This window comes from Dendrobates tinctorius, unplaced genomic scaffold (assembly GCF_039654945.1).
Source record: "Dendrobates tinctorius isolate UK_male_01 unplaced genomic scaffold, ASM3965494v1 ptg000020l, whole genome shotgun sequence".
Taxonomy (NCBI): domain Eukaryota; kingdom Metazoa; phylum Chordata; class Amphibia; order Anura; family Dendrobatidae; genus Dendrobates; species Dendrobates tinctorius.
In genome coordinates this window covers 33655366-33675787 of record NW_027361688.1, presented here as the reverse complement: position 1 = coordinate 33675787, position 20422 = coordinate 33655366, and the positions used below count along the sequence as shown (strand labels likewise).

General features: G+C 42.3%; 1 protein-coding gene across 1 annotated transcript in view; it reads right to left on the bottom strand.

Moving 5' to 3' along the window:
- Positions 1-19907, bottom strand: part of NDST1 (N-deacetylase and N-sulfotransferase 1) — a 68066-nt gene extending 48159 nt beyond the window's left edge. Inside the window, exon 1 of the mRNA XM_073567968.1 lies at positions 19763-19907. The gene's annotated coding sequence lies outside the window, so the exon portion shown is untranslated. The remainder of the gene's footprint in view (positions 1-19762) is intronic.
- Between the last annotated feature and the right edge of the window lie 515 nt (positions 19908-20422).

The following is a 20422-nucleotide window of genomic DNA, read 5'->3' as shown; positions in this document are numbered from 1 at the left end:
CCCACATCTAACCCCTCAAAAATGTATATTATGGGATACAAGAAAGTATAGGATTGAGACAGGGTTCTCCTATGGGTAATTTAACCGAATAGACGATTTATAGTAATAGAAACAAAGTTGTAAATCGAACCGACCATTGCTCGAAACCTCATGGATCGTCACCATCGACAGGAATGTTCCTCCAACCACATGTCTATGGTAGAATTATTCTATATTTTATATAGAATATATTATATATTTTCTCCCTGCTGGGAATATATTCCTGTCTCAAACTATTCAGCAGGGCAGTGCAATATTCAGGAAACATTATACTTACAGCTTTGCCCCTGGTGCCCGAACTTTTTTGAATCTTTTTCCTTCGTACCTCTATTGAAGTTCTTATTACCTGACTGCAAGGTTGGACTAATTGGCTCCTAAAGGTTAGGGTCATTTGTCAACCCTGGCTATACAACAGGAGTAACTAGGCTATAATTCAATCAGAACATCACACTATTCCTTTTACAGAAAAAAAAATTGGCTGCCAAAAGGTCACTGATATCTTTCTAGTTAAAATGACCACAATATATATGACTGAGGCTTCATTGTTCACTGTACGTTCAGACTACTTGTCTCATTTGATCATGGGATAGACAATCTGAAAATCTCTTTAAAATGCATGCCGTCCTACCAGTGGAAACTTACTCCAAAGTGACGGCCAGTAAGTCTTTTGCTTCTGAATAACTTGCTGTCCACTGCCTGTTGTCAAGTGCCATCCATCTAGAAGCAGAGATGCCGGGGGGGGGGGGGGGGGGGATTACAGGTAGCGGGGTTGTGCTTTACCTGTTTGTTCCTATCCTCCTGTCTGTCAAACTGCACACAGACATAACAGAGATGTGGACTTTCAGTTCGAGCTATCAGTCAATGACAGGAGCAATATACACAGAAGATAAATGAAGCAGAATCTTTATAAAGCAGAAACATCAATCCATGAAAGTAAATAAGTTACAGGGCATAAGAATCAGGGCTGTTCCTGGACATATTAGATTGGTACTTTGGACACATCATAAGAAGAGTGCATCATTGGAGAAAGACATAATAGTCAGAAGAATAGAAGGAACAAGGCTAAGAAGAAGAAATCAGCAACCTGATGGCTTGAAACAATCTAGAAAAGAGAAGACCCCGGTGGACCTATCTAGGCTTGAACAAGATCGATCTTCCTGCAGAGCGTTCATCCATCAAGTCGCCATGGCTCGAGATCAAGCAGAGGACTAATAATAATAATAATTGAACCAAGAGCAGTTTTAACATATTTTGGGGCATAAGAGAAATATAGAACAGAATAGAAGGATTCCATATTGATAAGATCCCAAAAATGTTTGGCCAGTTTGAGAAAATAGCTCCCGATACTAAGGTGGTTGATCCTTATTAGTGAGGAACAGCAAGTAGAATCACAAACAGCCATCCTTTTTTTTTTCTTTTTTGATCGCTTCCTTCCTTAATCAAAAAATTTAATAGTTCTTACAATATAACTCTGGATCCCAAGAACAAAAAGCAGACTCCAAAAGCCAAGTCAACTAGCCAAAAACGATCCCAAAGTGGCTCAGATGGGCACCACATGCATCCTGGTGGCCCTGGGTTCCTTTAAGAAAAAGTCATCATTCTTCTAAAGGATGGGTCAGACGTTGCTCTATTCCATCTTCGCACTTTGCTGTGAAAACTATCCCCTAGTCATCACTTTCATAGATTCATGGAAAGTAATATTTGCAGGGTCTATTAACAATAGACAGCATTGTAGATTTTCTCACGATTTCTGTCTGTCTGGTCTCGGCTCTAGGGAGGGGTTGAAGATTAACTCTCCAAGTTCCACGGCCATTACCAAGTACATTATTACAGTGCCCATCCCCCATCGTCTTATATTTTCAAGCAAAATTTAAGCCATTTACCGATTCAAATCCATCAAACGCCACAGTGATCCTTCAGCAATTAGTTCCGGGCCCGCCATCGAATGGAAGATGCTCGAGTAACAATGCCTAAAGCTGATTATTTTTGTTATCACACAGCAGGCGTCTACAAGATGAGGTTTTTTTTTCTCTCCACATGTCTTATCACAAAGAAGACACACGGTTGGGTGCCTGCAATTTCTGGACAGTTTTACCGCTGCCCAATGATTCCGAGACTGGGAAGATGGATAAAGAAAAATCTGTGTTCCCTGTCAATTAACCAAGCTCCATTACATGTGCGAACTGTGCGTGCACTTATGCCTCGGAAATCAGGAAAATACAGATCTAAACCTACAGAGTAGATATCGTCGGTAATATTTGGAATGGCAGATGGAAATTTCAGACTCTGGAAAGTCAAAAGATATGTGTCTAAGCCGAGTACCAGTTGCCGATCAGCCATCGGAAACGATTATGCCAAGAATAGACCACTTTGCATTTTATGGTTTTAAAGGCCGTCTACGCAGCAGAAAAGCTCCCAACACCAGTACTAGATCTGAATGAGCTATATAAGCTAGCATAGCCCCCAATACTACATCTGACGATCTAGTAATTATCCAGGTGCTCACAGCAGCATGGACACAGAGGACAAATTCAGACATTTGCCATAGTATGGACCACCACTTCAGGACTGATTTCAGGTGCCTTCACCCAAACTCCACTACCTCATTTGTCTATGGAGATGTCAAGTTTGGGTTTTGAGACTCATGGTCAGTCCGGAATTTGAGGACCATGTCTCACGGAAATCTGAATTAGGCCTCAAGGTGGTCAATCACCTTGTCCACCTATCCGCATTTCATCAGTATTTGGAAGCCAAACCAAGATTGGAACCAAAATATAGAACTTGTGTGAATGTTTCTTTCACTGTTTTATTTCCTCCAGGGTCCATTCCTACCGATGAAACACTGACCCCAAAAACTGATATGTCAATATGGCCTTAAAAGGGACTGGTTTGTTCTCATGACATGTTTATTTTGGGAATTTTCATATTCTTCATCAATTCTGGGTTGACATTTTTTTCAGAACTCATTTCTCATAGAATAATAAAATAAGTTGACAACTGGGTGTTACCAGTTAAGAGTATGTTCTTACACAAGGCAACACTGACCAATTAGTGCTGTTACCAGTTATGGGTTTGTCACTTCACATACAAATTGTCTCTTCAGAGAAGCAGAGGACTTGGTCTCTTTCGACACCTATGGAAAGTAGAAATCCTTAAAAGTCTTTATTGACCTTTTAAAGAGCCTTGCCAGATGACTTGGGATGAAAGTCTAACCGCAATCTTAACATGAAAACACTTGTTTCGGGGTGTTGGCCCCTCCTCAGTGCACAGCATGAGATCAAATTTGGTTGTATGACAGGCCTCTTCTCTAAGTAGGAAAGTTACCCCTTAGATCCCTCCACTGGGTAACGCTAACTAATAGGTGAGGACAGTGTCGAACTGTGTAGGGACACACCCCTTTTAAAGGGAATGGTAACCCCCTGTTGTACAGTACAATGCAGAGTTATAAGAAAAGATGTTCCAGAATTGTTATTTCATGGGGAACACAAGTAAGACTGTCCTATTTCAGACATCTCAGGAGAGCTATGGGATCCTCTTTAAATAAATCAAATACGTAGGTGCTTCATCTCAGCTACATTATAAAAGAGGTTGCCTACTCTAAACCCACCCTCGATTAACCGTGGCTCTAACCCTGAAGAGCCAACGCGTCCATGTATACTATATCTCCCTGTAGGAATTAATGACTGAAATGAAAATGAGCAGTTTGCTGAAACTCCATCAACCGGATTCTCCGCTAAGTGAAGGGTTAGCACTTTTGCATTGGTTACTTTATACTCTATTTTAGCGTTACAGTGTGTACTTGTCCGTTGTGTATCTGAACGTAATTTGGGCATCAGCCACATCACACATTAGGAGACATCATGTTCTGCTCCCTCGCAGAGACTGCAAGATCCATTATAAATTAAGGTGTCCACTCGTATAACCACGATCCCCTACGCGGTCCAATAGTGTTTCAATATATACAAACATTAGTCTCACCATAGATTACATACACGGGTATTTAGTCATTTTGTTATTAAAAATGACTAAAATGGAGAAATTGCATTGGTTACGATTAGAATCTTAAGATGGCAAAAAACCTTACGAAAAAGAAAAAGAAATAACCCTTTTAGGGCAACATCAGGGGTTGAGCAGCAAGTTTTACGGGAGAGCTCGAATACACATTAGGCAAGAGTTGGCTAAACCTGCCCAATATATTTAGTGTCAGACTAATGTTCATGGAGGCCTCTTGACAAATGACGTTGGGGAGAAGAATCGGCACATTGGAATTCCCACTATCAATCCTTTTGTTCTCCTTAAAGACGTTGTCCACTACTTGGATAACTTCTTGTCATACCTCTTGCTTGACCACGACAACATAATAAAGCTGATACTCCCCTCCCGTGCCGGCGCAGTTCCTGCGGTGTCGGCACTCGCTCTCCCTGAGGCTCTTATGCGGAACTGTGACAGGTGACGCCGGCACGCAGGCGTCATGGTCCCCATCTTTGGATAATCTGAGAGCAGCATGATGTTGGGGCAGAGACCCCGATACCAGTGAAGTGTCACTTACTGGTCTGTTTATTGTAGTTTTTATAAAATCATTATTTTATCAGCAAGAGATTATCACTAGAAGACTATTTGGACCGCTGCCAGGTAGTCCAACCACGCCCCCATCATTGATTGGTAGCTTTCTGCCTATGCACAGTGTATACAGAGAGCAGCCAAACAGAGATGTGGGCTGGGTTTTACAGAGCTCAGCATTCAGAGACCTGCAGCAAATAACATTTTTTATTTTTCAATCAAAACTACAGTGAGTAACCCATTAAGTGATACATCGCTAGAATCAGAGTCTCTGCCACTACATCATGGGATAAAAAAAACCTGGTGAGATTCCCTTTAAAGGGGTAGCCCTTTTAAGAAAACTTAAGACCCCCCATACACAAAATACTGTTAACCAATCCCAACTTTAGTCTAATGTATAAGGGGGCTTCCCAAATCTCCCTAGACAGAAGATATTGGGAGAAGGCTCATCAGGCTGGAATTCCAATGGTTAATCCTTCTGTTCGACGCCAAGATAAGCCACTGCCAAAGGAGTCCGACAGCGGCTCTCTCATAGGGAGCACAGAAATGCTTGACCAAGCAAAACGGTCCTGTAATGGGTAAGCTGGAGACGATACCGGTCGAATGAGCTACTGTTGGATAGCTCTAGGTCTACATGATTTAGCTCTTCCCTTAATACTGAAATACCCTAATAGGACATTTTGGGATAATCAAGGGTAGTCCTTTATCTATTAGCCACAAGAACAAATGGAAAAATAAAGTCCTTTTTCTTTCAGGAGGACACCACCATGTAATGCTTCATTTGTCCTGTGACAGTGCTGTGCTGTAACCCAGAACTCGGGAACAGCATGTAATCATGCAATTTTTAGGATATTCTTGTAACAAAAATCGACTTTAAAAGTGGAAAACCCATTTACGTCACAATTTTTTTTTTAAAAAAAATATTAAAACGGTAGATCTTTATTTCAGATGTTCCCAAGATCACAAAATTGTACAATACACGTTAGCCCTTCCAAAATAAAAAAAAAGTGGAATAGGAGTCTCTGTAGCTCAACAGCTCCTGGTTTTATCTCAGTAGATTTAATACATGTTCCATTTTTTTTTTTACAGGAAGATTAAGGTAGATCTCAGCCCACACAGCTTTCTTCATCTGTAGCATATAGAAGGAAAAGTCTAGAAAAAAAAAGTCAGCTCGTACCTCAGTACTAATCTATGGCATCCATACTGCATTTAACACCTCCCCTGCTGGTCACCGGTCACTGCACCAGTGTGACGGCCATTTCCCAAAGCCGAATAATAAGCGATATTCCCCTGTCGTAATTACCACAATCACCACCACTTTCTGAGCTCACACCCGGGGGACGCTGAGGTAATGACAGCTCTTCTCACTGCATCTGCTTTCTGTTCTCACTAGAAGTGTCTTCGCCAGCCATACGCTCCTCAAATTAATTGGGAATAAAACTAGCAAATTTTTATTTTTTATTTTTGAGGAGCGGGTGCGCGCATTGTGTCAATTCACCTCTACAATTTTTCGAAGCTTGTCCAAATAGGAACCATACCCATCATATACATTTAAGAAGCATATCCAAAAGATTTTCACCTGAGAAAATAGACAATGTAGATATAAAATAGCTTCAGCTATTCGAAATTTAAAAAAAAAAAACGTAAAAAAAATAAAAATAAAAATGAACACGAGGGAAAAAAAAAAAGGTTTAAAAAAAAAATAAAAGAATAATAAAAAAAAATTTTTTTTTCCCATAAATCCTGAGTGGTTTTATACTGTCCATGGTGTAAGACCATAATGTCTTCATATATCTCAACAGGATCTCGGCCCGGCAAGCCTCTCCGGATCCTCTCGTTTGTAGACGTGGTGTTTACCAGCATCTGCTGGTCTCTCAGGATACCTGGAAAGATTAGACGACTTTTCTCCGGGGACGGTGTCTGGAAGGCAGGCTGTCATCACTGAACACTAGTCGAATTTGTTGTATCCCGCTCTGAGCGGCAGACAGGTGATGACCCCCATCCCCCCCCCCAAACACTCAACTATTTAGATACAAATATGACCATCGTACCGGTAAAAGATCAAATAACATAAAGCACCTAAGGGGTAAAAAAGCCCAAACAATCACCATGGTCACACTTTCTGTATTTGGTCAGTTTTTTACCTCAGTATTTGTCAAAACCAGGAGTGGAACAATCAGAGGACAAGTATAATAGAAACCCGTCCTCACTTCTGGATTTATCACCCACTTCTGGATTTATCACCCACTCCTGATTTTGACTTACAAATACTGAGGTAAAAAACTGACCAAATACTGACCGTGTGAATGTGGTAAAGGTTTTATACGCGTAAGAAAGAGAATAAAATCTTTGCACCCCAAATACACAACTGATCTATTATATTTTCATTTATCCCGGCCCAATATTTTAGTTGTTGAACTGGAATTTTATGAGATTCACTCAACAGAGGTTGAAATTTCAGAGCCTCAAACTTGAGGCCTACCATCGTGATCAAGCTATTAGAGATGAGAGAACCGAACTGCAACCAAACTGGTTAAAATATACTGCTCAAAAAATAAAGGGAACGCTAAACAATACAATGTATATGTATCTGTGTTTAATTAGAAAAAAAACAAAAAAAAAACAAGCAAAATGATTTAAGAAATTTAGGTTCGGATCCCACGAACAAATTTTGATTTTATTCACTAGATCTTGGAATAAAAGTAAGATCCACAATTGGATGTAATTAAATAAAATGTTCCTGTGCTGAGATAATCTTATAAATGTGCCCCTGCTGTGTACTGTGTAATGGCTGTGTCTGACTGTACAGGACATGGTCTGATCATACCATATCTCCTGGGCAGGGGAGGAACCAAAAGAGAGGATACAGGACAGCATGGGATTACAAATAATTCTTTCTTTGAGATAAAACATTTTTTAAAAATAGGCAGGAAATGTTTTACCTCACAAAAAAAATCGTCTGTGATCCCATACTGTCCTGTCTGTATACTCGCTTTCGCTTACTCCCCTGCCCAGGAGCTGTGGTATGATCAGACCATGGCCAGACACAGCCATTACACAGTACACAGCAGGAGCACATTTATAAGATTATCTCAGCACAGGAACATTTTTTTTTATCATATCCAATTGTGGAAATTATTATTCTGGCTGCAGTTTATTTAAAAAAAAAAAAACGACATAAAATCTAGCAAACTATTCTTCACTCATCAACCCCAGGTCCAGCGCGGAGTCTCAGTCGCAGATTCCATTGTTGATAGCGCTGCAGACAATAAATGAGCTCAGCAGCTCGTGCGGTCAACTCTGGCACAAGCTTGGCGTTGAGGCCGTGGAGTTGGTAAGTCAAACCTCCGACTCCAACCCCCGACCCTTCAATTTCCCTGACTTGTAACTCCCACTCCGCAGCGCGGCCTCACTGCTGAGCATGTACATAAAGTGCGGCACAGATTCATCTCAACTAAAGGCCCAGGAACAGAGCAGACATTTCTAGGACATTTCACAAGTTTCCCAAATTATTATGAAAAAATTTACAGCACATTCTGCACTGTACTACTGTACTCAATTTAGTATACATTGTAGGAGTCGGAGTCGGTCCATTTTATACCGACTCCAACTCCGACTTCACCCTGACTCTACAGCCCTAGACATAAGTGATGCGGACAATAATAGACACTGGGGGTACAGGGAGAAACCCAGCACTGGACCTGGGAAGGGTGAGCAAACCACAGTTTGCTTAATTAAAAACACATCAGAAACCACATCCAAACATCACCAAAAACCTCACGACTGCGCCAAAAACCTTTTAGTCTTTTAGAATCTTTTAGATGTGGATTTTTCAACCAGAAAAAATCATGGAAAAAAACCTCAATGTGAACATTCCCTAATATGGCCAAAAATAAGCACCGTTACACTGGTTATTTCACTGTGAAGACCAACGTAAGACACCAGGCACCCCCGCCGATTAGCTGCTACCGGCGGCGGCTGAAATTTCTCGGATGCTGCCAGAACACAGCAGCTCCATCATTTCTACAGTGGTCGCGGCCAGGTACTGCAAGATCACCCCCTATTCACCACCCTCACCATAATTTTGATGCCATGTTCCAGCAGCATCCAAGAACTTACAGCCACCACCGGTAACAGCGCATCGGTAAGGGATCCGGGTGTCACTCCCCCACCAACCAGATATTGATGAACTATCCTAAAAATAGGTTATCAATAAAAAAATTAAAAAAAGTAGTGGCCAGCCTCATTAACATTCACAGTCATACCAGCTGGTAGCATGAAGAAGTGAACTTTATTCTGGAAACCTTGAGGCACGCCTGGTATTTTCCAAATTTACCAAATCAAATGATGGGCAAGGTTCAGATGAGCAAAGAGGGGGACAACCCCTATCAAAGAGCTGGGAGACAAACAATATGCCAAATTCCCTATGTGGAAGCATACCCTCAAGTTATGTATACATGTAGCATTTGTGTTCCATTTTTTGTGCAATAAAAACGCAGCGTTCTACAGTAGCATCAAAAAACATATCTAAAATCTCATTCACACAATGCGTTTTTTTCTTGAAGTTTTTTGAGCTGTGGTGCGTATTTTCTCTCTTTTTTTTTTTTTAACCCTGCAGTATGTTAATTCCTTTAGTGCTTTTCACCCATTCAATTGATGGCCTAAAAATCCCAACTAAAGACACATAAAAAAAAAACATGAAAATGTAGTGTTTATCTGGCCAACATCATGCGGAAAAAAAAATAAAAACAAACACGCCCTGTGTGAACGAACCCTTAGAAACCTACAATGGTGGCTAATTAATGCAGCTTAGTCAGTAAGAGATCCTGGTCTTGTAGTCCGACATATGACGCACACACAAGTGACAGTGGTTATTGCCAATAGTGGTAATAAATTTTGTAAATGATAATGATGTAACTAAACTTCAAACCTCAAATTCTGTGCCGTCTAAAGGTTGACCGTTCAAGACCTATTTATTGGGTGTTAAGCACTTAAATGACCACATTTTTCTAAATACAGATGGACCTCATAAAAAAGCCAAACTCAAAAGGCCAAAAATATCCAATGAGACCTTGGGGGTACATTATATTTTATGGATGAATATGGACTGTGCATTATACTATATGGATTACTATAAGCTGTGCATTATAGTTTATGGATGACTATGGGCTGTGCAGTATACCTTATGGAGGACTATAGGCTGTGCAGTATACCTTATGGAGGACTATAGGCTGTGCATTATACTACTTGGATGACTATGAGATGGGCCTTATACTATATGGATGACTGTGGGCTGTGCATTATACTACATGAACGACTATGGGCTTTGCATTATACTACATGGACGACTATGGACTGTGCATTATACTACATGGATGGCTATGGGCTGTGCAATAGACTACATGGATGACTATGGGCTGTACATTATTCTTTTTGGATGACTATGGGATGTGCCTTATGCTATATGGATGACTATGGGCTGAGCATTATACTACATGGAAGGCTATGGGCTAGGTATTATACTACATGGATGGCTATGGGCTGGGCATTATGCTACATGGATGGCTATGGGATGTGCCTTATGCTATATGGATGACTATGGGCTGTGCATTATACTACATGGACGATTATGGACTGTGCATTATACTACATGGATGGCTATGGGCTGTGCAATAGACTACATGGATGACTATGGGCTGTACATTATTCTTTTTTGAATGACTATGGGATGTGCCTTATGCTATATGGATGACTATGGGCTGAGCATTATACTACATGGAAGGCTATGGGCTAGGCATTATACTACATGGATGGCTATGGGCTGGGCATTATATTACATGGATGGCTATGGGATGTGCCTTATGCTATATGGATGACTACGGGCTTTGCATTATACCACATGGACGACTATGGACTGTGCATTATACTACATGGATGACTATGGGCTGTACATTATTCTTTTTGGATGACTATGGGATGTGCCTTATGCTATATGGATGACTATGGGCTGAGCATTATACTACATGGATGGCTATGGGCTGGGCATTATGCTACATGGATGGCTATGGGATGGGCATTATACTACATGCATAACTATGGGCTGTACATTATTCTTTATGGATGACTATGGGCTGTGCATTATACTACATGGATCACTATGGGTTGTGCATTATACTACATGAATCACTATGGGCCGTGTATTATACTACATGGACGACTATGGACTGTTTATTATACTTTACTAGCTGAAGAGGCCGGCGCTGCCCGGGCACAGTAACTAACTACGGTTAGTTATAACAAATTATAATGATTATATCTATCTATATATATATATATATATATATATATATATAAAGCTGAGTGTATAGCCCCGCCCACTCCGCATAGGCACATTCACTATAATATCCCACATCATCCCGTGTCAGCCAGAGCCACCAGACTACTACCCCTAATATCCCACATCATCCCGTCAGAGCCACCGGACTACTACCCCTACCACTAATATCCCACATCATCCCGTCAGCCAGAGCCACTGGACTACTACCCCTAATATCCCACATCATCCCGTCAGCCAGAGCCACCGGACAACTACCACTAATATCCCACATCATCCCGTCAGCCAGAGCCACCGGACTACTACCCCTAATATCCCACATCATCCCGTCAGCCAGAGCCACCGGACTACTACCCCTAATATCCCACATCATCCCGTCAGCCAGAGCCACCGGACTACTACCCCTAATATCCCACATCATCCCATCAGCCAGAGCCACCGGACTACTCCCCCTAATATCCCACATCATCCCATCAGCCAGAGCCACTGGACTACTACCCCTAATATCCCACATCATCCCGTCAGCCAGAGCCACCGGACAACTACCACTAATATCCCACATCATCCCGTCAGCCAGAGCCACCGGACTACTACCCCTAATATCCCACATCATCCCGTCAGCCAGAGCCACCGGACTACTACCCCTAATATCCCACATCATCCCATCAGCCAGAGCCACCGGACTACTACCCCTAATATCCCACATCATCCCATCAGCCAGAGCCACCGGACTACTCCCCCTAATATCCCACATCATCCCTTCAGCCAGAGCTACCGGACTACTACCCCTAATATCCCACATCATCCCATCAGCCAGAGCCACCGGACTACCCCTAATATCCCACATCATCCCATCAGCCAGAGTCACCGGACATCTACCACTAATATCCCACATCATCCCGTCACAGCCGTCGGACTACTACCCCTAATATCCCACATCATCCCGTCAGCCAGAGTCACCGGACATCTACCACTAATATCCCACATCATCCCATCAGCCAGAGCCACCGGACTACTACCCCTAATATCCCACATCATCCCATCAGCCTGGGGTCAGAACCAGAGCGCTGAGTGGAACGGTCCTAACTTCCATACCGGGGATCCCTTTAAGAGAGGCCTGGCGTCAGAACCAGAGCGCTGAGTGGATTTGCCCTGACTTGCATACCAATGATCCCTTTAATAGAACCCTGGGGTCAGAATCAGAGCGCTGAGGGATTTGCCCTAACTTCCATACAGGAGATCCCTTTAAGAGGGAAGATGTGCCTATGGGATGGAGGATGTGTGATGGGTATATGGCCACAGGAGGGGGGATTCATTTCTGTCATGTGCACTCTGCTCCTTTCAGGGCGGCAGACAATGGCTGGGAGCTTATGTTCCCGGGAATGCTAGATTTCTCCCACCATGTCAGTGTCTGCTGAGGTGTTGTCAAGTGGGAAAACTTTCTCATAGCAAACAATCACAGCTCAGCTTCTTTTAACCAGCTCTGGTGAAATGAGAGATGTTTAGTGATTGGTTGCAAGGAAAACTGTTGCTCATAGCAACGAATCACAGCTCAGCTTCTTTTGAACAGCTGTGGTGAAATGAAAGATGCTTCGTGATCGGTTGGTGACACACACCCACACACCCACACACACATTCAGTTTTATATATAGAGATAATGGACAATGAACTGTGCAGAATATTATATGAAGGACATGGGCTGTGTATTATACTACGTGGATGACTATGGGTTGTGCAGTATAGTATATGGATGACTATGGGCTGGGCATCATACTATATGGAGGACTATTGGAGGTGCATTATACTTCTACTATGAAGTGTCGTGACTTCTATGGTGAGTATAATGGTTTATTTTCTCCTATACAAAGAACAGCGTCAGAACAGGGGACATATACCAGGATGGGGCCAAGATGAGGAACATATCAGAATGAAGGGCACATATATATATATTTTTTTTTTCAGGATTGGGGCGGGCCTCGATCCGAATCTTCCACCAGGGCCCCATCAGACTCTAGTTACGCCACTGCACAGATGCTATAGTAGAGGTGCGCCAAACACTTGTAAGGGCGACATAGTTTTCTGTACAACTTTGAATGCAAGCAAATTCTTGTTTTCTCCGTAAATTAACAATTCCGTGGCATTTTTTTTTTCTTTAAGAACTCTGTACTGGGTCATTGATCTTACAGTAAAATTATGAATAAATTGTCAACTGGATTGTCGGTAGGGTGTGTCTCTGTAGTCTGACATAGCAATCATTATAGAATCAGTGCACACCCTATTAATGAGGGAAATAGATTTTTTTTAGACATTTCCAGGCTACAACAAAACGATGATGCAAATTTCTAAAAAAACAAAGTTCCCTGTAATTTTTTTGCTTCAAAAACAAGTATTTACTAAAATTCGAGAGAGGAAAAATTCTTGCTACCTTTAATTACCTTGTGAATGGGGTCACATTCTGTATGGGTAAACTCAAAATTAGAACACGCAAACCAAAAAAAAAAGAAAGAAAAATACCAGACGTAACCTACAGCTGCGCTAACCGGTCTCCAGCACATTCCATGTATAATGCACATCTGCCCCAGGCAGCTAGTGACTGCTGCAGAATCCGCGCCGTTCAGACCGGCAAAGTCTCGCTCTCCCTAAATAACTCACCTTGTGCTTCCATCTGGTGCTGGAGATATCCAGCACAGACAATGCACCGATACCTCACTCTCCCAGAAGAAACCCCGACCTTCTTCTCTATTCTTCTTCATAATAACCTGTGCAAACGGCTTACAAAGCTGAAAAAATTGTTGGTCACGTCACCGCCGGACCACTAATGCTTTGCAGTAAAAGGATTTAAATGCCATAATTGCCTCTGGGATGCAAAAGCATTAGATTTCATAGAGTGCGTTTCTAAACACTGCTCGATTCTCATAAGGTCTGTAGCGAGCGCGGCTGTCGCCGCCGCGCACTGTAGCTTTTCACCAAGACACAAATTATCATCCTTTATTTAAACAGAGCAAATACATTCGTCGGCGTCGTACACTGAAGAACAAAACACCGGAGATGCGGAACAAAGAAGTTTCGACAGAATTCACACAAAAAAGGTGTTGGCTCCAATCGACAAGTACTTCATGTCAGGCTGAAAAATGAAATGGGGTTGGGTCCCCTTTGGAAAGACGTAGGGGGAATTTACAGTGACAGTTGTCTGAATGATTTATATATTTAGTTTTTTATTATGGCAAACTTTGCCAAATTCGAAAGGAAATATGGAAAGTGAAGAAGTGTGAAATACAACTTTTAAATATTGTGTAAAGAGCTTATACAAATTACTTATTGGGATTGATTGCTAGAATGGTGGTCCAGTGTCCCACCTACAAGCGATAAGACCACAACCAGTAAAAGTTGATTGGAGAATTGGTCGAGCACAAGCCCTGTAGCACCATTCAAATTTATCATCTAGGATTCCACCATGCTTCTTAGGGTGTACAGTATTCATTTTCTCTGTGTCCCTGTAGTCCTTTTATGGGAGTAGGGAAACATTGGCTAGCTTTTACTCCCTACACTCAATGAGTCTTGGCACTAGAGATGAGAAGGACAGGAAGTCCGCAAATCTCTCTGTATCGACAGATGACGTCGATACAGCCCTCGCTGATTAAAAGTCGCTTAGGGGACGCCGGAAGGTAAGAGATTTGCAGGGCCTCCTTTCTAGCTGCCAAGTACCTCTGACCTAAATCTGAGTCACATGAATCGATCTCTATTTGGCGCGCATGATTCAGTCAGTGGTATTTCTTCTTTGGACCATGCTTACACCCCACAAGTTCTGCCTTGAACCAGTTGACTAACCATCACAATCTGATCCTTACTCTTGCCCATTTTTCTAACCCATCTTCAAGAACTAACTTGTTCACTTGCTAATACCGTATATCCCATCTTTTGACCGGTGCAATTGTCAAAAAAAATAATAAATGCCATACACTTCACCTGGTCAGTTTAGAGTCGGAATATTTTGTTTGCGTGCTATTCTGACATTGTCAGTAGCTTAGGTTGACAACCAGTGACCAATTTATCGTTTACTAACTGATAGTGACCACAAATTACTGACATAACCAATGGACTGAGTTCTACGAATTGATTTGAACCAAATCTAGCAGCAAGTGTTGAATTTCCCTGCAGTTCCACCACAGGGGAAATGAATTATACAATATGCACTGAAATATATAGACTATCCATGTCATTCATAAGCATGTGGAATCCTCCAAAGCAAATTTGCAACCATTTTTGACTATAGCTAATAAAAGGGGAGTCCACAATAAGGGAAATTTATGCTAACTTAGAGTTTGAAAATGGAAACCAGACACAGACAGCATCTACGGAACGGTTTGATAACTTTTGATTTAATGACTCTCAACGTGAGTGCTCACGTAAATCCTATCATTCAAAAGGGAGAAGAACAGGTACTGAGAAGCCTGCAAAAGACACATCCAAGCAAGAACTAGTAGTCTAAATACATCTAAAGCTATAAAGTTATTAGATTCTAGACATAAATTAGTGAATTGCTCTGACATCACACCATCCTTACTAGTCAGAAGAGGCCGACAGGTAGGAGGCTCACAGGAATTTGGTCTGGCAGAAATAGACTACTAAGTGGAAGAGTCCTGGACACTTCACTGTTGGAGAATGCCCAGTGTGCACTTGGCACCACCACATGCGACAGAATAAAACATTTTATTTTTCAGTCATGCTCCTACCAAGAACACCCACATTAAAACTATCTTCCAGCTCATATTTAGCACTGACAAAAGTTCTACATGGTCAAAACTGCTGACAGGTTCCCATTAATATGCGGTAAGCCTGTACTGAAGTCATAGCACCATGACTTAAGCTTCAACATCTTGAGACTTGGCCCAACTGGATATATAGGACATGTCTGATTACACTTGCCAACTTTCCCGGAATGCCCGAGAGGCTCCTGGAAAAATAAAGGAGACCTCATGCACCCCCAGAAGAGTTAGTAAACCACACTGGCACACAACAAATTCTCCCAGAAGGTTTCTATTGTGGAGGGAGAATGAAAGAGGTTTAAGAGAGCACAAGGTCCAAAATAGGTAGGAAAACCTAAGTGAAACAATTCCCAGTAGTCCATTTCACACACCACGAACAATGACTCTTTTGGAAGCCCTCCCAAAAAGTAGGCAAGCATCAGTTTAATGCACAATAATCTCAATTATGGACAACCAACATGGATCCATGACTATGCCTGAAGCAAACATGGGAGCTTCACATCTAATTGGTCAGCTAGACCTAGATTTGTAACACTGGCTCCTAAATTACAATATCTCTGTTGAAAACAGGGCTGTGGAGTCGGAGTCCATTTTGGTGGAGTCGGAGTCAGGGAAATTGAGGAGTTGGAGTCGGAGGTTTGGTTTGCCGACTCCACAGCCTTTGTTGAAAACCTTAGAAACTCTTTAAAAATCTGAAAAAAAAGTTCCAATGCATGAAAGTGATAAGGGCATAAAGAGAACGGGCAGAAAATAAAGGTTTCATATCATGTTTTTGCGAAAAAGCGAACCCATTTTTGTGATTTTTTTTTTAGTGGGCTAAAGTCGCTATGTTACGTTACATAAAACTATTTTGGCTTGTGTTATTTTAGAGAATTCTTTTGTGGGTCTTTAGTATTTTTCAAAAATGTAGCATTGATTTTTTTTTTTATATATCACGCTTTGCCTATAGGCTTTGCTATATGTCAAAAGAAAAAAACATGTTACCCCCCCACCCCCAGAAAAAATTACACTAAAAACACTTGTAAAGATGCTAACAGGCTTTTAAAAATGCAGAAAAAAAAAGTTGTCTATGAAGGAGACCTAAGGAATGTTTCCCCACTAATATGAAGCTGATCTTCTAAACCTGATATGCAAGGGTCCTAATACGTTCTCAATGTCCACCCAGGATAGAAGCAAGACCCCGTATCAGCAGCCTGATAATTGTAGGGTTATCATACATATGTTTTTGATTTTCGATAAAAATCTTATTCTAAGAGTTGAAAAGTAGGTCGCATGCGTATAGTAGCTCCATTAAACTTCAAGGGATACGGAAAAGACAAGCAATAATTGTATTCATTTTTCACTGAAAAACTGTATTATGTTTCTGAAAAAGTCTCGTGCTATAGCAGGCACATTGTGTTATTTCGAAGAAAGAGAAAAAAAGTCAAACTTACATAGCTAATGCCTAGGAATTTTGAGAACCAAAACTACAGGAGGAAATACTGTACAAGTAGAGGCCAACCTTACTGTCACCAATATACATTCTCAGAGACTAGCCCTAAGGCGAGGTTTTCTTATATTACCGGTCTTTTCACATAGGGTAGAAGAAAATTTGCAAGTCCATCGCCCTCTAATCCCTGCTTTATGCGGTAATGAATTGCATAGATTACATCGGGGTGGACAAATGCTAGAGAGTTTATGGGCCATAGAAAGTCTTGGAGACAACATTACTTTTCTAGTGACCTGGAAATTGCGACTTTCTACTATTAACTATCTAGAAAGCTAGCTCCGAATCAGTGACCCAAGAAGATGAAACTGGGCCATAATGGTGTTGAGTTTTTGTCACCCAAGTGAATCCCTAAACTCACTGCTATGTTTGCAATATAGTTCTTCTGTAAAGGGCAATCCTACACATGTTCTCACTAGTATTGGGATGGGGTTAGCGATGGGGATTGCTACATTGGTGGGTCTGGGGATAGACAGATAGATAGTCATGGAGATAGAGATAGCCATCGGATAGGCAAAGGAATGTTGATGGGACTACCCATGGGGATGGAACTAGTCATAGGGATGAAGATAGTCATGGGGATAAGAGATAGCCTTGGGGATGGGACAAACCATGAGTACAGATATATTCATGGGGATAGCCATTGGGATGGGGATAGCGATAGCCATGGGGAGGAGGATAGTTAGGTGGATAGCAATCAGATAGGGATAGCCATAGAGATGGGGGTAGCCATGGGGATGGGGGTAGCCATTGAAATAGCGACAGCCATTAGGATGGGAACAGACATGGGGATTAGAAAAGCCTTGAGGATAGGGATAGCCATAGGGATGGGAACAGCGATGGGGATAGTCACAGAGATTGTGATATCCATTGGGATAGCCATGGGAATAGCGACAGCCATTAGAATGGGACTAGACAAGCCATGAGGATAGTGACAGCCATGGGGATAGCCATGGTGATTGTGGTATCCATTGGGATAGCCATGGGTATGGGACTCTTCAGGATTGGGTTCTCTCTTTCTAGGGGTCCCAGAGAAGTCTCATAAGCCGTTTCTATGCTACATCTTCTCTATCCTTCTAGACTTAAGGCAGTTTTTCACATTTGACATACACTGTTCAAGTACAGATCATGATATCTAGCTTGATCAAACTACCATCTACTGCGACAGTGGCTGCAGGCCTCTGTCCTTTGGATAGGTAAAGTACCAACATGTCCCATCTCTATTGACCTCCATGGATATACGAGGATAACTGGGCTGTCACCACATACATTAGATTTCTGTAAAATAAAAATGACCCCAGATCCGATGCAAACTGCCAACTTAAAGGAGTATTCCATCTCTCCTCATATCTGCATCGGGATATGTGACGCCATCAGCCCCTTTCACGTACCGATGCAGGAAGCGAGCGGCGCCAGATTAACCCTTTACAAGGCGTGTACCCATAAGGTCTTTTATTTGGAGGTCCTACCTCTGGGACCTACAACTACGTAGAGACGGTGTTTTGTAGTTATGCCATAAACGTTAGTGTTTAGAAGACCCCTTTAAGTGACAATTCTGTTGTAATTCTGACACCAAACAAAGTGCAATACATCCTGCTGAGAAAAGTCCTTACCTTTTGAGACATTCCTAACCTAATGTGAGTGTCAAGTGCTGGGTGACAACTCCATAGGGGTTGTCACACACCATCTCACAAATAAGTCCCCCAAAATGTAATGTTAATGAATGCAACTCTTAATAACAGAGGAGATTAGGTCACAGGTGACAACCATATGGGCACATAAATGTCTATAGTGGTTGTCACGTGTGTAGAATATCATTTCTTTAGGAATTTAATTTATATGTTCAGTTATGATAGAAGTGATGTGATTACATTGGTACAGGAATACTTTGATTTCTGGGCTCAATGAGACAGATAATGAACCAACATCGGTGGAAATGTGATGGCAGATCTGCCGCTCCAATGTGATATGACGCCTGGTTGTATAAATACGATTTAACGCCACTGATCACAAAAACACTATGAAAAAGAAAAAAAGGGGAAACCTCCGCTGTGTATCCTAGGGAAACAATCCAACCGTTTCATTCATTTCTGCCTCCTGCCGGGATCATACCCACAGTCTAAAAAGGGGTGAACTTCCAAGGGGGACGTTACTGACCACTATGGTTGATGTCATGGAAATGATTACGGCGCGGAGCCCCTCGCCCTAAACTTCCCAATCAGCGCTGCCTTCCCTTAACGGCCCCGTAAATTACCCTCCAGTCCTCTTATCCATTGCACAGCCCCTATCTCCAGCCTGCGGCCATAACTTTATCCCCAGGACGTGGCCTATGTGCCCCTCACCTGCCCAGTCCCATCAAGACACAGAGAAACAACTGGTGCCACACGTGGAGGCGTCTCCCCACTGGTGGCATGGACAACAGACACATTCCCCTCCATGGCGTCACATCCATGTACAATGTATGAGATCTGCTGCACAGCCATATACCTCCACACATAGTACACAGACATGCACTGCCAGCTTTGCCCTTCTTGTCCTCCTCCCAGCCCTGCTTGACACATCTTGGTGCCACCTTACCTGCACCATCCATGGTTGTGGATCTCCTGGGCCTGATCACTGATCCCTTCCCAGTTCCCAGTGCTGGGAGAAGGTTTCTCAGGCTGCAAAGGGGGAATCCAGCTCCTGCAACACAGCTAGAAAGAGGGAGGGAAGGGGGAGGAGGAGAGGCAGAGAGGAGGGGGAGGTTAGCAAACCCTTCACAAAGGCTGATTCACATTAACCCATGCAGTGCTGCAGAGCTGAGAGTCCAACCTGCTGCTGATCAGCACACCCTACCTGACACCAAACGCCCATCAGCCCCTACCAGGATCCACTGACCTCTGACCTTGTACGTAGAATCGCGCCCTTCGTTATTTGTACTGCCCAACATACCTCGGAGGAAGACAGTGACCGAATGGGATCATTTCGAAACAAGTTTTTGGTTGCACGGAAATAATAAAAATGGCTCAAAATGGCAAATTATCAGATGTATCTAAAGCGCGTTGAAAAGTTGAAATTTTGCATTTCCTGATGATTATGGAGGCGAGGTGATAAAAATAAAATTTGGAATAATTCAATATTTATTAGGATAAGGGATAATTAGCGTGTTCTGTTCACTATCAATTAGGGTCATGTGACACTTTAAATAAATGCCTGACTAAAAAGGGTAAACCGGCGGACCCTCAAACTGGTAAGGTA